The 13,574-nt window shown below is 29.9% G+C and overlaps 1 protein-coding gene across 1 annotated transcript in view; it reads left to right on the forward strand.

The window, feature by feature from the left end:
* Window positions 1-722: 722 nt before the first annotated feature.
* LOC135123342 (dorsal root ganglia homeobox protein) overlaps window positions 723-13,574 on the forward strand; it is a 146,114-nt gene continuing 133,262 nt past the window's right edge. Inside the window, exon 1 of the mRNA XM_064047902.1 lies at window positions 723-890. The gene's annotated coding sequence lies outside the window, so the exon portion shown is untranslated. The remainder of the gene's footprint in view (window positions 891-13,574) is intronic.

Genomic DNA, 13,574 nt, shown 5'->3' on the forward strand with positions numbered 1-13,574 from the left:
TTAAATATAAGTTTCTAAATAAGACGTTGTTGTCAAAATGCCACTTATCGGTTTTTATAAGCCGCCGTAAACTGGAAACTTCTTCCTCCCCCGCCCCTCCTCCTGTCGCGTTTTTAACTTTATCATTTCCTTTCATTATCCCGATTTTCGTGATGCGATTTGTCCAGTCGCTAACCGCGCCACTTGCCATCCAAACCTCATTTGTCCTCCACTTTCGTTCCATTTACACGCGTTCCGCACCAATCCATCGATCCCGAAAAAACCGCCACCAATCCTCCTCTAATTACCTCTAAATAATAAATAAGCCCGAACCCATCTCCCGAGCATCCCGCGACGATACCGACAAATGAAAAGGACCCGGAACCTCCGCGTCGCCGTCCAATGGCGCAAGCAAATATATCACGGCACAAAGACCCCATCATCCATCTTGCTTATAACAAAACAAATCCATTAAAGCCCTCTCGCTTTAATCTGCTCGTAAAAAAAGTGTTTAGTGTTTAGCCATAAACTGTATCGGTATCCCCACTATTAGCCGGATCCGGTGTGCCGGAGCGCGCCTCCGTCCTCGTCCTTCAGCAGGATTCAGCAGGAATCCTTCTCGCAAGCCCCGCCCCCGCCGACTGCGCACTCGCGCCGCTACTCGCAGCATCTGGACCTCCCCTAGCAACGTCAGTGTCTCGTGTTGATCTGTCATTTGCTCCGATCCGGTTGCCGTTGCCGCGCTGACGAGACGCTCCGGAGCGGACTCCTTCCGGATTTATTTTTGTTGGTTGGGTTGTGATGGCGCGAAGGGTCGGGTAGTGTGACAGTGGCGTTGCCGGCAGGGTTTTCCGCGTAAGGGGGGCAGACGCCCCGGATTCGGCATCACGATTTTCGGCGACAGTCACAAGGTAATGTCCAAAAAAAAAAGAAAATTTTCAAACAATAGTCGCTGGATTGACAGTTCGAGAAAACTGTCAAAGTTTTGACGGTTTAGAGTGTTGCATGATGCATGACACGCTTCTAAAATTCCTGCAAAAACCTTATACACAGAGAGTAAGAAATTCGTCTTGTCAGATTATGGTCAACTTTGAGTTGAAAATGCAACGATCAAAGACAAATTTTCAAAATTTCATGGCTGTCTTTGACAGCATTTTTTGTGCTTTCTCGGTATGTGTATATTTTTTCCTTTTTGATTTTGGATAATAAAAAAAAACGTTCTTTATGTGTTTTTCGCCACTTAATGTCAAAACAATGTCTTCAAATTTAAATATGTTAATATGTTTAGAGAATATTTTCTACGATGTCGCTGCATTACTTAGTTTTTTTAATCAGAACCAAATTTAAATTCTTGTTTTTAATCGTTCTATTCCACTGTTTTTAGAACCTATAAGAGAAAACACCGTCAAAAATTGTAATTAAAAAAATTTAATAAATTGTTATTTAAAATTTTTCTTTGTTATTGAAATTTTCTTCAATATTTTTTTAATGATGCTGTAAATTTTTTAGTTTCAATATATTTTTTTCTGTGTCGCCTGAGCTTATGAAGAAAGTAAAAAATAGCGTTGTAAAATATAACAAATTATTTTATTTAAGTTTATTATTAAATTATTAAATAATGACAATGGTTCATTTTAAAACTTATTTTTTTTTTGTAAATTTTCTAAAATCGCGGATAGAACCAGGCATATTTAAACTAAATTCCACTAAAAAGGACCTTAGAATATTTTATATTATTTTTATATACATATTCTTTTTTTAGCTAACTCCAATGTGATGAAATCATAGTCTCATTACTAAAATTTTGTATTATAGTAGACTAATAACACTTATTTTTTTTTAATATCACGTAACATTTTTAAAAGTGTTATTACTAAAATTCTATTTCTATTTTTTTTTACAAAATTTACTATCCAAAGTCATAAAAATAATGTTCAGTAATAAATGGTTATTCATAATCCGGTGAATGGCCACTTTCATGTTTTCATGGTTTCACCTTTCCGTCTGTCTGTGGTTTGTGTTGATTTTTATTAGATAGAAAATCTCCAAAACTACTAGGCCGATAGTCAGATTTTATAGTCATATTAATAGGAATATCGTGTACGTGGTAAAACGCCAACCAAAATTTGTCTAATTATCCCAACTAACAATTTTATGACGTCGGCCTAAAATTTTCTTAGTAAATGCTCCCTATTTAAATTGGTGGTTTATGAATGCGCCTTAAGTTTTTCCCCTCTCTGTCCAAATTTCGGCTTGTATTATCTATATTTTTTTATTTATAGAAGATTCACAAAAAATAAAATATCGCAAAATAAAATTTTACAATTTTTCAAAGAGGCGAAATTTGTTGGATTGTAGGTATTTCAGAGGCGAGGAAAATTATGTCGAAATAACCTTAAGCCTTTTTTTTTCAGTTTTCAGTTTTGATATAAATTCTAAACCTTATTTTAATTGGAAACTGCTTATTATTTTATTTATATATTTTTTGTAAAATGTTGACGAAATTTTAACCTTAAATGAGAAGAAAGGAGACAGAATTTGTGAAAATAGACACAGAACATTTTTGTAAATTTAAAAAAAATAGGGTTATGTATTATTTTAATATTTTCGAAAAATTTGACGGTTTACATTTTTAATTAATTTATCTTACAACGTATTTTTTCTAAGCCTTCCGTGTATTTCAATTTTATTATTTTAGTTAGTCCTAAAACAAGATATTTTTTTACAAATTAAAATTATTATAATTGGAAATCTACTCCAAAAATTTATGCACAACTGTCTTGAAAGTCTAAATTGTTTTTTTTTTTTTGGTGTTAAAAATGATAATGATGACACTTTACTTACAGTAAAAAGTTTTCAGATAATTTAAATAATAAAAACAAAATCAAAATGTTAAAATTTAAAATGATTCCTAAATTTAATGTATCGGTAATGGTTTTCTATAAGCCAAAAAAAATACTGAAAAAATCTCATTTCAGATTTTGTAGCAATTTTCGTAAGGCTAGCTTATACATTAAACCAAAATTTCGCAACATTAGCGATTAACAAAATTTAAGTCAAAATTTCGAAAAAAAAGCTAAAAATTTCCAAATCGTTTACTATTTGATAGATTTAAAAAATCAAAATAATTGTAACTCAGATAATTCTATTAAAAAAAGATTTACGCAATTTTACTTCAACTATTAATATACAGGGTGATCAAAAAATTACGGATAAGCTCGGTGTTACGTTGTGAAAATAGACACAGAACATTTTTGTAAATTTAAAAAAAATAGGGTTATGTATTATTTTAATATTTTCGAAAAATTTGACGGTTTACTTTTTTAATTAATTTATCTTACAACGTATTTTTTCTAAGCCTTCCGTGTATTTCAATTTTATTATTTTAGTTAGTCCTAAAACAAGATATTTTTTTACAAATTAAAATTATTATAATTAGAAATCTACTCCAAAAATTTATGCACAACTGTCTTGAAAGTCTAAATTGTTTTTTTTTGGTGTTAAAAATGATAATGATGACACTTTACTTACAGTAAAAAGTTTTCAGATAATTTAAATAATAAAAACAAAATCAAAATGTTAAAATTTAAAATGATTCCTAAATTTAATGTATCGGTAATGGTTTTCTCTAAGCCAAAAAAAAAATACTGAAAAAATCTCATTGCAGATTTTGTAGCAATTTTCGTAAGGCTAGCTTATACATTAAACCAAAATTTCGCAACATTAGCGATTAACAAAATTTAAGTCAAAATTTCGAAAAAAAAGCTAAAAATTTCCAAATCGTTTACTATTTGATAGATTTAAAAAATCAGAATAATTGTAACTCAGATAATTCTATTAAAAAAAGATTTACGCAATTTTACTTCAACTATTAATATACAGGGTGATCAAAAAATTACGGATAAGCTCGGTGTTACGTTGTGAAAATAGACACAGAACATTTTGGTAAATTAAAAAAAAATAGGGTTATGTATTATTTTAATATTTTCGAAAAATTTGACGGTTTACATTTTTAATTAATTTATCTTACAACGTATTTTTTCTAAGCCTTCCGTGTATTTCAATTTTATTATTTTAGTTAGTCCTAAAGCAAGATATTTTTATTACAAATTAAAATTATTATGATTAGAAATCTACTCCAAAAATTTATGCACAACTGTCTTGAAAGTCTAAATTGTTTTTTTTTTTGGTGTTAAAAATGATAATGATGACACTTTACTTACAGTAAAAAGTTTTCAGATAATTTAAATAATAAAAACAAAATCAAAATGTTAAAATTTAAAATGATTCCTAAATTTAATGTATCGGTAATGGTTTTCTCTAAGCCAAAAAAAATACTGAAAAAATCTCATTTCAGATTTTGTAGCAATTTTCGTAAGGCTAGCTTATACATTAAACCAAAATTTCGCAACATTAGCGATTAACAAAATTTAAGTCAAAATTTCGAAAAAAAAAGCTAAAAATTTCCAAATCGTTTACTATTTGATAGATTTAAATCAAAATAATTGCAACTCAGATAATTCTATTAAACAAAGATTTACGCAATTTTACTTCAACTATTAATATACAGGGTGATCAAAAAATGACGGATAAGCTCGGTGTTACGTTGTTAAAAAGGCTCTGTCGAGCTCGAAAAAAATGGTTTAAAAAATCCCTAGACCAAACTTTCGAAAATATCAAACTTCAAAGTTGAAGAATCAACTTGGTAATTTTGATTTATTTTAATGATCTGTATATATAATAGAATTAGTTATTATTATTTAATAATAATTTGCCAGAATACTATCCACGACGTCATTTTTTACTGTTGACAAATGTCATTTTTGACAATTTTTATCTATATTTTTGACTGTCGATTAAATTCACATTAAAACATCAGAATTATGAAGTTAACTTTTTTACTATTTCCTTCGAGTTTCTTAGAACCTTTTTAACAACGTGCCATCAAACTTATCCGTAATTTTTTCATCACACTGTATATTTTTTCCGTGAAAAATAGTACATTAGGTGAGCACACTGCGGAATAAATCTGACCTAAATTTTAATATTCTAGAAGTTATTAATAAATCAAAAAAAGAACAAAAAGCTTTATAAAATTTCGATTTTCTATAAAATTCAACAAATTTTAACGGTAACTTTCTCACAAATTTTAAATAGGTCATAAGTCGCTTTTTAAAATAATTTTTTTGTTGTTTTATTTGGTCAATAGTAAACGAATGATGAATTTTTTTGCCACATTTTTCGAGTCTTTTTTTTTCATATTCTATTAGGTGTATTTTCTAACGCAATATATTTATTATACGTAACAGTTTCGTATTTTTTTTTACTTTAAGGATGTTATAAAAAGCTGTTGAAATCCATTATTATTAGCTGATTTTTAAGTTAACTTTTGCTATATTACCTTGATATTTTTCGATGTCACCTGTTTGTCGCAGGAGTTCAGCATAATAAATATATGCTTCAATAAATGTAAAAATTTTACTAAAATTCTACAGTATGATGCAAAATGATACATCTCTAATAAAAAAAATAGTTACAAGTTATTCAGACAGAACTTCCCCGACCCTTGAAACACAGTCGAAATTGAATTTTGCTAATTTTAGTTTTTTATGATAACCCATAGTAAACTTTACTCTTAACGATTAAACAATAAAAATTAAAATAATTAAAAATATCAAGGTGGATTCATAAACCATAAGTACAGGTATATCTTGTTTTATAAAACTTAAATAGCATTTGCCATGCAAATTTTTGAGCTGGTGCTGGGGATGATCAGAAAAATTTTTGTTAGCGTTTTATCATCTACACGATCTTCCTATAACATTGTAAAATTTCACAGGAATCAATCCTCTAGTTTCAGAAATTATCATCAGTCTAATAAAATATCGAGAAAAGTTGATATGTGAATTTTACACAATTTGGCATAAATATCATATGATGCCGCTCCTATTCGTGTTAAAATTCGATTTTTTTAGCAAATTTTTGGAATGACGTCATTAAATGTTTGGAGGGATTTAAATTTAATTAAACAAAAAATTTAAATAAAATCCGACTTTGAAGTGAAGTGAAAAATGATAATTGTTAAATGTTTTCGAAAAACACTAAATTTTAATTTGTTGCTTCTCCAAAAACTACAATTTTCACTGTATAAACGGAGAGTCGTTCAAGTTTATCTAGGTAAACCTTCCAGAAACAAAAATCCTCCTCGCTCTTTACCTTCCGATCATAACTTCGTTACTAAAACCCCTCCATATTAAAGAATCAATGGTCTGACCGTCCGAGGACCCGATATCTCTCCATTAAGCGTCCGTAAATTCTAATGACCGACCATACGGGCCTTATTAAATTTATAAATAAGAAGCGATATGTCTTTATCAAATCATCACGATATTAATATTTGACACACTAATTTAAATGTTATTTTCGTCAATCGAATAATCGAATTACGAACGAGTCGCCTTACACTCCGCACCAACAATCCTCCGCCATTAAACCACTTAATTCCAACAAAAAAACACACAGAAAAATTAAAATGAGCACCAGTGTATAAAGTGCTGTTAATTGAGTTAATTCGTCTCATTAAGCAGCGCGCTACATTTTATTAAATTGTACCTAATAAGTGCAGATGTTCTCGAATTCTCGCTGCGTTTTTGACTTTATCGTCGTTTCTTGGCGCTTTTTTCGATGATACGTGGGAGCCGAGTATAAGCAGCGCTAAGTAGCGAGATCCATCATCTGTCCAATAAAGCAATATAAAGAGTTGATTGTTTTCATGATTTCTATTAGTGACTCTAATAACAACAACGATCAAAACGAATGACGGGCTTGATTTTATTAAACTTGTGATTTAAGGATTGAGAATTGATTGATTCGCGCCGATTTTCGGCCTACGCAGGGCCGGATTAGCGGGCAAATCTTTGTGACGCTTCGCAATTGAGTTTGCACTTCATTTACACCAGGCAGGATGTTCTTATTAGCGATATGTCATATGTACAAACCTAATTGTTGTAATAGGGTTAATAAACTAAACGCTGCAAAACAGTTATCTGGACCAAGAGATGAGCAGCGCCGGCTTTGGGAACGATGGTGGGAGGACGTGACCTAAAATAAATGGGGATGAGGACCACACTAAAAAAGTAAACACTTATTCCGATAAAAATACGGAACATGTAGATGTTTTTGTTTTACATACGTCGCTATCCTTTGCTGTCTTTTTTGTTTTTCTGTTTTTTGATTGGGCCAAAATTATATAGGGTGAGTATTATAATAAGAACGGGACCCAAACCAAATTTCAATGCAACACAAAATACATATCTCATATGTAACACATTTTATTTTTATTATTATTATTATTATTATTATTTTATATTTTATTTTTCTAAAATGCACAAACATAGTTACCTACAGTGTTGGGCAGTATCTAGATACTTGCATCTAAATAAAGTATCTAGATATATTTTTGGGTATCTAGTATCTGTATCTAGATAAAATCGAATTTAAGCCCAAAATATCTGTATCTAGATACAAAATTAATGGCGCAGATACAGATACATTTTTTTATTTCACTTTTTTTTCAGTAGTTATTAGTTGAGTTATACTAGTAGTAATTTTTGATAGTTCATGTTGGTGATTTTGGTCACATAAACCTTTTAAGCTTGTCGGGGCAATGCATTTTATCTGTGTACCTGAGCAACCCGGGTCCGGTAGGCCCGCTGCTTGTATTTGTGTTATTAAATAGGAGTAATTTTAATAGTAAAAATATTTGTTTAAGGTATGTTATTATTTTTAGAAAATAATAATTAGGTGTTACATAATGATTAATTTTTTCAATTAGCACAAATTAGTTCTGTAATCGACTAATCGAATGTTCAATACATACATTTCTCTCGCATAAATCGCATATTTGTTACTGTTTAAATCTTTTATTTTTCATACAAATGTAGCATCTTTTCCTGTTGCCACATGTGTCATTTCTTCACTTTTTCATTGTTGGACATAACGCGAGGCGGGCTTGGCAGGTCCGTTTTGCCCTAGAATGTGCCGATTATATTTAAGTGTAAATCTTGGACAATAAAATTAATATTTTTACAACCCTCGGTAGAATAATTTATCGTGATATATTCTCAGAAATCGTGACACGAGATTAAAATAAAATGAGTTTCAACAAAAATCTGAAAATTTAAAGTTGCACTCTGGTGATTCCGGCCTGCCAGGCAGCCTTTGATCCTATAAGAGGTTTAAATACCTTTCTAAGAAATTGTACTTATTTTGCCTGAAACGGAACCAGCAATTCTTCCTAAAATGTGTATACCTGCCGCACCGGGATAGACGATTACCGGACATGGTCATAAAAACATCGTAAGCCCATATTGAACAATAATAATTTATGACAGGTTGCCGACAACAGATCTTCAGCACAGAATAATCATTTCCCGTATTCTTTTGAAATATTAATTTTAATGCTGGAGATGATTATTAGATATACTCAAACACAATTTGGACACTGTAATATGGGAATAAAAACAAAAAAAAATCTTTTTAAGTGTACGTAATAAATGTTGCACAATTTGCGACACATCAAGCAGCGAAGCGATGGCCTATTTGCAGGAAAAAAGAAAAGATTTTTCAGTTTTGAATAATTATGCTACAGTAAAATGTTTATTTTTTAAATTTAATACCACAATCCCTTCTTCTGCACCTGTGGAACGGGTGTTTAGTAGCGGAAACCAAATTCTGACACCAAGAAGAAATAATTTAGGTGACAATACGTTCGAAATGTTGTTAATTTAAAAAAATTCATTAAACAATATATAAAAAAATACATAAACATGTTTTCAGTTATTTTATTCGCCAACGCTTCGAAAAGTATATGTTTTTTGTATCTGCTATCTAGATACACTTCGAAAAAATCGAACACAATCTGTATCTAGATACTTTTATCTTCCATATATCTATATCTGCATCTAGATATTTTTAAAAGTATCTGTTCCCAAGACTGGTTATGTTGCATTCAAAATTGGTCAGGGTTCCGTTATTATAATACTCACCCTGTACATCACGTAAGTTACATATGTAAAACATACTGTAAAAATAATTACTCTAATCGTTTTCTCGACGAGCTTTTTAATGAAGATACGTCAATTTCTATAAAAATGAAAACATAATTGCCAATATTCAGACAAAAAACCCAAGAATATATATATATAATGGAGTATGATGCTTTAATAAAATATGGAAAAACTGACATGAATATTTGAAAATTATATATTTTTTTTTTATAAGCCCTCTGTATACTATATCTCACTTTTATTAGTACATACATAGTACGACGCAGAGGATAATTCTATTGCGACTTTGTGGCAAATCCATGCGATCTTAAAAAAGTTTAGAAAATTAGAACAACTTGGCAACATCGCATTGGTATTTCAAAACAAAATCTTCTTGTAAAGCCCGCGAAGAAGCTAATTTTCAAGATGAGAATAATTTTATTTTAAGCAGCAAGTAAAAAAAAATCTTAAAACTGGTCCATTTTTTGCGTTTAATATGTAATAATATATGAGATATCGAGGAACGCACGCTTATTGACTGACTCTGTATATTCTTAATTTACTGTGTACTTGTTTTTTGTCAGTTTTTGTTTTTAGTTTCGATATTTTATATAGAGGTTAAGTTTAATTTAGATTTTTTTTTGGTGTTTCAAAGTCTATGGAACACAAAAATTCTATTCTATACCCGCTTTATTGTAGTTTTAATAAAATTGGATTTTAATGTATACAGAGTGTTTACAAAAGAATTTAAATTATTACAATGTTCAAATATCGATCTTATTCTGTTTTTGTTCTTTTTTTTGTTAAGTATTTACTATATTTAAACTTGATAGCTACTGAGGTTTTTTATTTTTTTTTAAGAGCCATGTCGACATATTGGAAGAAAAGGATTAAAAAATATGGTGCGATACAGTAATAAAATTCAGGATGGTCTATTTGAAAGAATTTAAATATCTACATTTGAAAATTGTAAAATTTATTTTTGTAAATACCTCTAGAAAATTTTAAACAATTGGAATAATGTGGCAACAGAATTTCAAAAATGTTTATAAAGACTAAGAAGAGGCTAATAAGATGTGACGCATCCTGTATATTTACCTCTCTGAGATAAAAAAGCAGTGATTTCAACAAACAAGTGTTCAGTAAGAATACTTAGATTGGTAAAATATTAAAATTATACCGTAAAATACAAAAATAAAATTAATTTATACTTAAATTAAATTAAAATATGTAATTTAAAAATGCCAGAACTGGATTTTTAAAATTTTTGTTAATTACAACTAACATTAATTTAGTGGTTATACGACATTAACTAAATTTTATATATTCATCTCTCAGAAAGTTGACGACGTAGCTCAAAAAAACTTTTTTAAATAAGTTTTGTCAAAAAATGTATCCTAAAATTGTTTGTGCTTTAGTTATATTAATATATTACTACGATACGAAACGATAAATGACAAGGACGAAAATATAAATTTCAAATGTGAAAGAAAAAGACGACCACATTTTATCAGTACCGATATTTTATCGTTATAGAAACAAAATCCCTCCCTTGGTGTTTTGTGTTGAGTGCCGCAGTGTTTCCATTTTTTTAATGCGGGGGACTCTTGGGTATCTTTGGTGTATTATTTTGGGGGCCCAGGTAGATTTTTTTTGTAAATTATTTAAAACAATTTTGGAGGACTTTGGTGTTCATTATTTTTGGAAAATTCTGACCTGTTTTTAAATTAATTTTGGGATTCCGTTTTTTTTTGAAAAATTTAAAACAATCTTGAGGTTCTAAGTATTTTTGTTTGGAAACAGTTTGCAAGTGCTTTCTGGCCTCTAGTGTCTTTTCTTATAATAATTTAATTAAATTTCACTCGCCCTCTCTTTTCTTCAAGAGTATCTCATTTGCCAAAATCACTCTTATCTTTATCAGGTACTAGCCCCGCCCACCCACCCTTTCTTTCCTTCGTGGGTATGTGATATGCCAAAATCACTCTTATCTTAGCAGATACTAGCCCCGCCCACCCACCCTTTCTTTCCTTCGTGGGTATGTGATATGCCAAACCCAGTTTTATCTTAGTAACTACTAGCCCCCCTCCCCCTCTTTTCTTCGAGGGTATCTCATTTGCCAAAATCAATCTTATCTTACCAGGTAGTAGCCCCGCCCACCCACCCTTTCTTTTCTTACAGGATATGTCATCTGCCAAAATCAGTTTTATCTTGACTAACTTTTACAAAAAAATGATCAAAATTTGGAAATATTACGATGTTACTTTTATGCGCTAAGCAGGAATTTTGAATATCTTCTTTAGTTTTTAGTTGGTTAGGCTTTAATGGATTTTTCTTTTATTAGTTTTGTTTTTGTTTATAATTTATGAATGTATTATTTTACTAAGAAACCAGAAAGTAAACTGGAGGTATTCACGCATTAGGTGTGTGCAGTGTTGCCAATTTTTTCGTAATCTATACCATAAAGGATTTTTTTTATTAATTTTTTGGGGTTTCCGAAACCCCCGTACATAACGTACTGAAGAGTTAATCTGCCATTTTCCAGACACTCGGTATATCTGTACATACCCGCAGTTTATTTTTTAAAATCTGGTTCGACGTTGCCACGTTATTCCAATTTTCTTGAAATTTTTTACTAATGGAAAATTTACAAAAAAATCGCAGTAGGGTTATTTTTAAAATCTGTGCCATACGCGCTCTATTGTGGTATAAATGAGGCTAAATATACATATATAAAGTGTTTATAATTTTTTTTTAAATAATACAGTTTTCAAATTTCGATATTTCAGTTTTTTTAAATAGAAAACCCTATATTTTATTGCTGCATCTTATTCTACTTTTTGTTCTTTTTTGTTTTTTGCTGAGTGTTTTCTATACATAAAGTTGATAGTTACTTCATTTTTTCCTTTTTAAGACACATCGATATATTAGAAAAATGAGGACAAAAAATTGAGTAATAAAATACAGACTGTTCCATTTGAAAAAATTAAAATATCGATATTTGAAAATTGTAAAGTTCCTTTATTTATGTGAAAATCCGAATTTCAAAACTAAATTGTGGTTGCCAATACTAAGAAGAGTCAATCAGAATATGTAAAAATATATAGGGTGTTTCATAAAAAAAAACCTAAGTTGTGTGTTATACCTTAGCAACAGAATACTTTGTATAGTTAAAAATAATTTCAAAGTATAGTCCTTAAAAAACGTTCAACTTTGGTCTTTGACTTTCTCTTCTACTTTTAAATAATAATTAATGAGAAATCGATCATGCAAGAACAAAAAAGTCTTAAAATAATCCAAGCAATAACCCATTGAATTTGTGGCGCATGTTTAGCAAACACCCTGTATATTTTGATAAGTACTATTACAATTATTAATCATTAAAGTTTTTCAAACATTTTCTTTAGTTCTTTAGTTGCACGTTTGGATTCGACTCTAATCTTAGCTGGACTTTTCTTTATTCTGTCAAATAATTTCAAATTAACGTCAAACTTCAAGTTAAATTATTTCAATAATATATTCATTTCTTTATTTTTTTATAATGTTTTTCTCTTTCATTTTAATTTTATTATATTTTTCTTTTTATATTTCACAGTTTTTATGGTTTGTTGTTCGAGATAATTTGAGCTACTTTTCTTTGATGAATTCGATTTTCTTCACTGTTTTTATTTTGAGTATTTTTAGTAACGTTTTTCTGCAGAATTCTTTTGATATTACAATATTCTTTGTTGAATAAATTATGTACTATTTTATTTAACGCGTTTCCCCAACTGTGTAGACATATTTTTGGAGTTATGAATATACAGGGTGAGTCAATAAGCGCGTGCTTCTCGATATCTCAATAATTATTATTAGAAATAGGAAAACAGGTTCAAAAATTTAAGGAAATTGAAAAATTTAACAATTTAAAATTACTTTTAACTAAATATATGTTACTAGTTTTTCTATTGTTGACTGTTTTCTTGTCTTGATGTTCTCTTTTTTATTTTTATTTAATGATATTTAATTGTAGTCTCAACAATGTATTTATTTTCAATTATAATATTTTTAACAAAGTGGGTCATTAGACTAGTATTTTTTGACATGAAGCTGACTTCTATAAATATTTACGTTAATTGAGTAATTTAAATTTCCGGTAAAACTAATTCCTGGAATATGGCAGATGCGGAAGTGGAAATTCTCGTTTGTTTTTGTTCCACCTCCACAAAATTTTCCTTGTATCATCCCGTTTATGTATTTAAGTATAAATTTCCTTCTGAAGAATTTTATATACCTATATTAAGAAAATTATTATTAGCTTATGTTTTGCGATCAACGGTTGCTCTTGTCGACCCATCCAACAATAACCTACGTACTTCACTTTCTTAATTATTTTTAACTTCCGCCGCCAAAACCCACCACCACATTACCCTGTTAAAGCTATCAAAACCCATCAAAGCGACCCAAAACATCAACACTCATCCAAACCCCATTACTCCCCCGCCTCTCTCCCACTTCCCCCTCGTCCCTCCAAGACCTCCGATTAAATAACGATAATTGTCCAGCAGCCGC

Source organism: Zophobas morio, unplaced genomic scaffold, assembly GCF_036711695.1.
Source record: "Zophobas morio isolate AGI-343-1 ecotype UQ-CSIRO unplaced genomic scaffold, CSIRO_AGI_Zmor_V1 ptg000006l, whole genome shotgun sequence".
In the NCBI taxonomy this organism is placed as follows: domain Eukaryota; kingdom Metazoa; phylum Arthropoda; class Insecta; order Coleoptera; family Tenebrionidae; genus Zophobas; species Zophobas morio.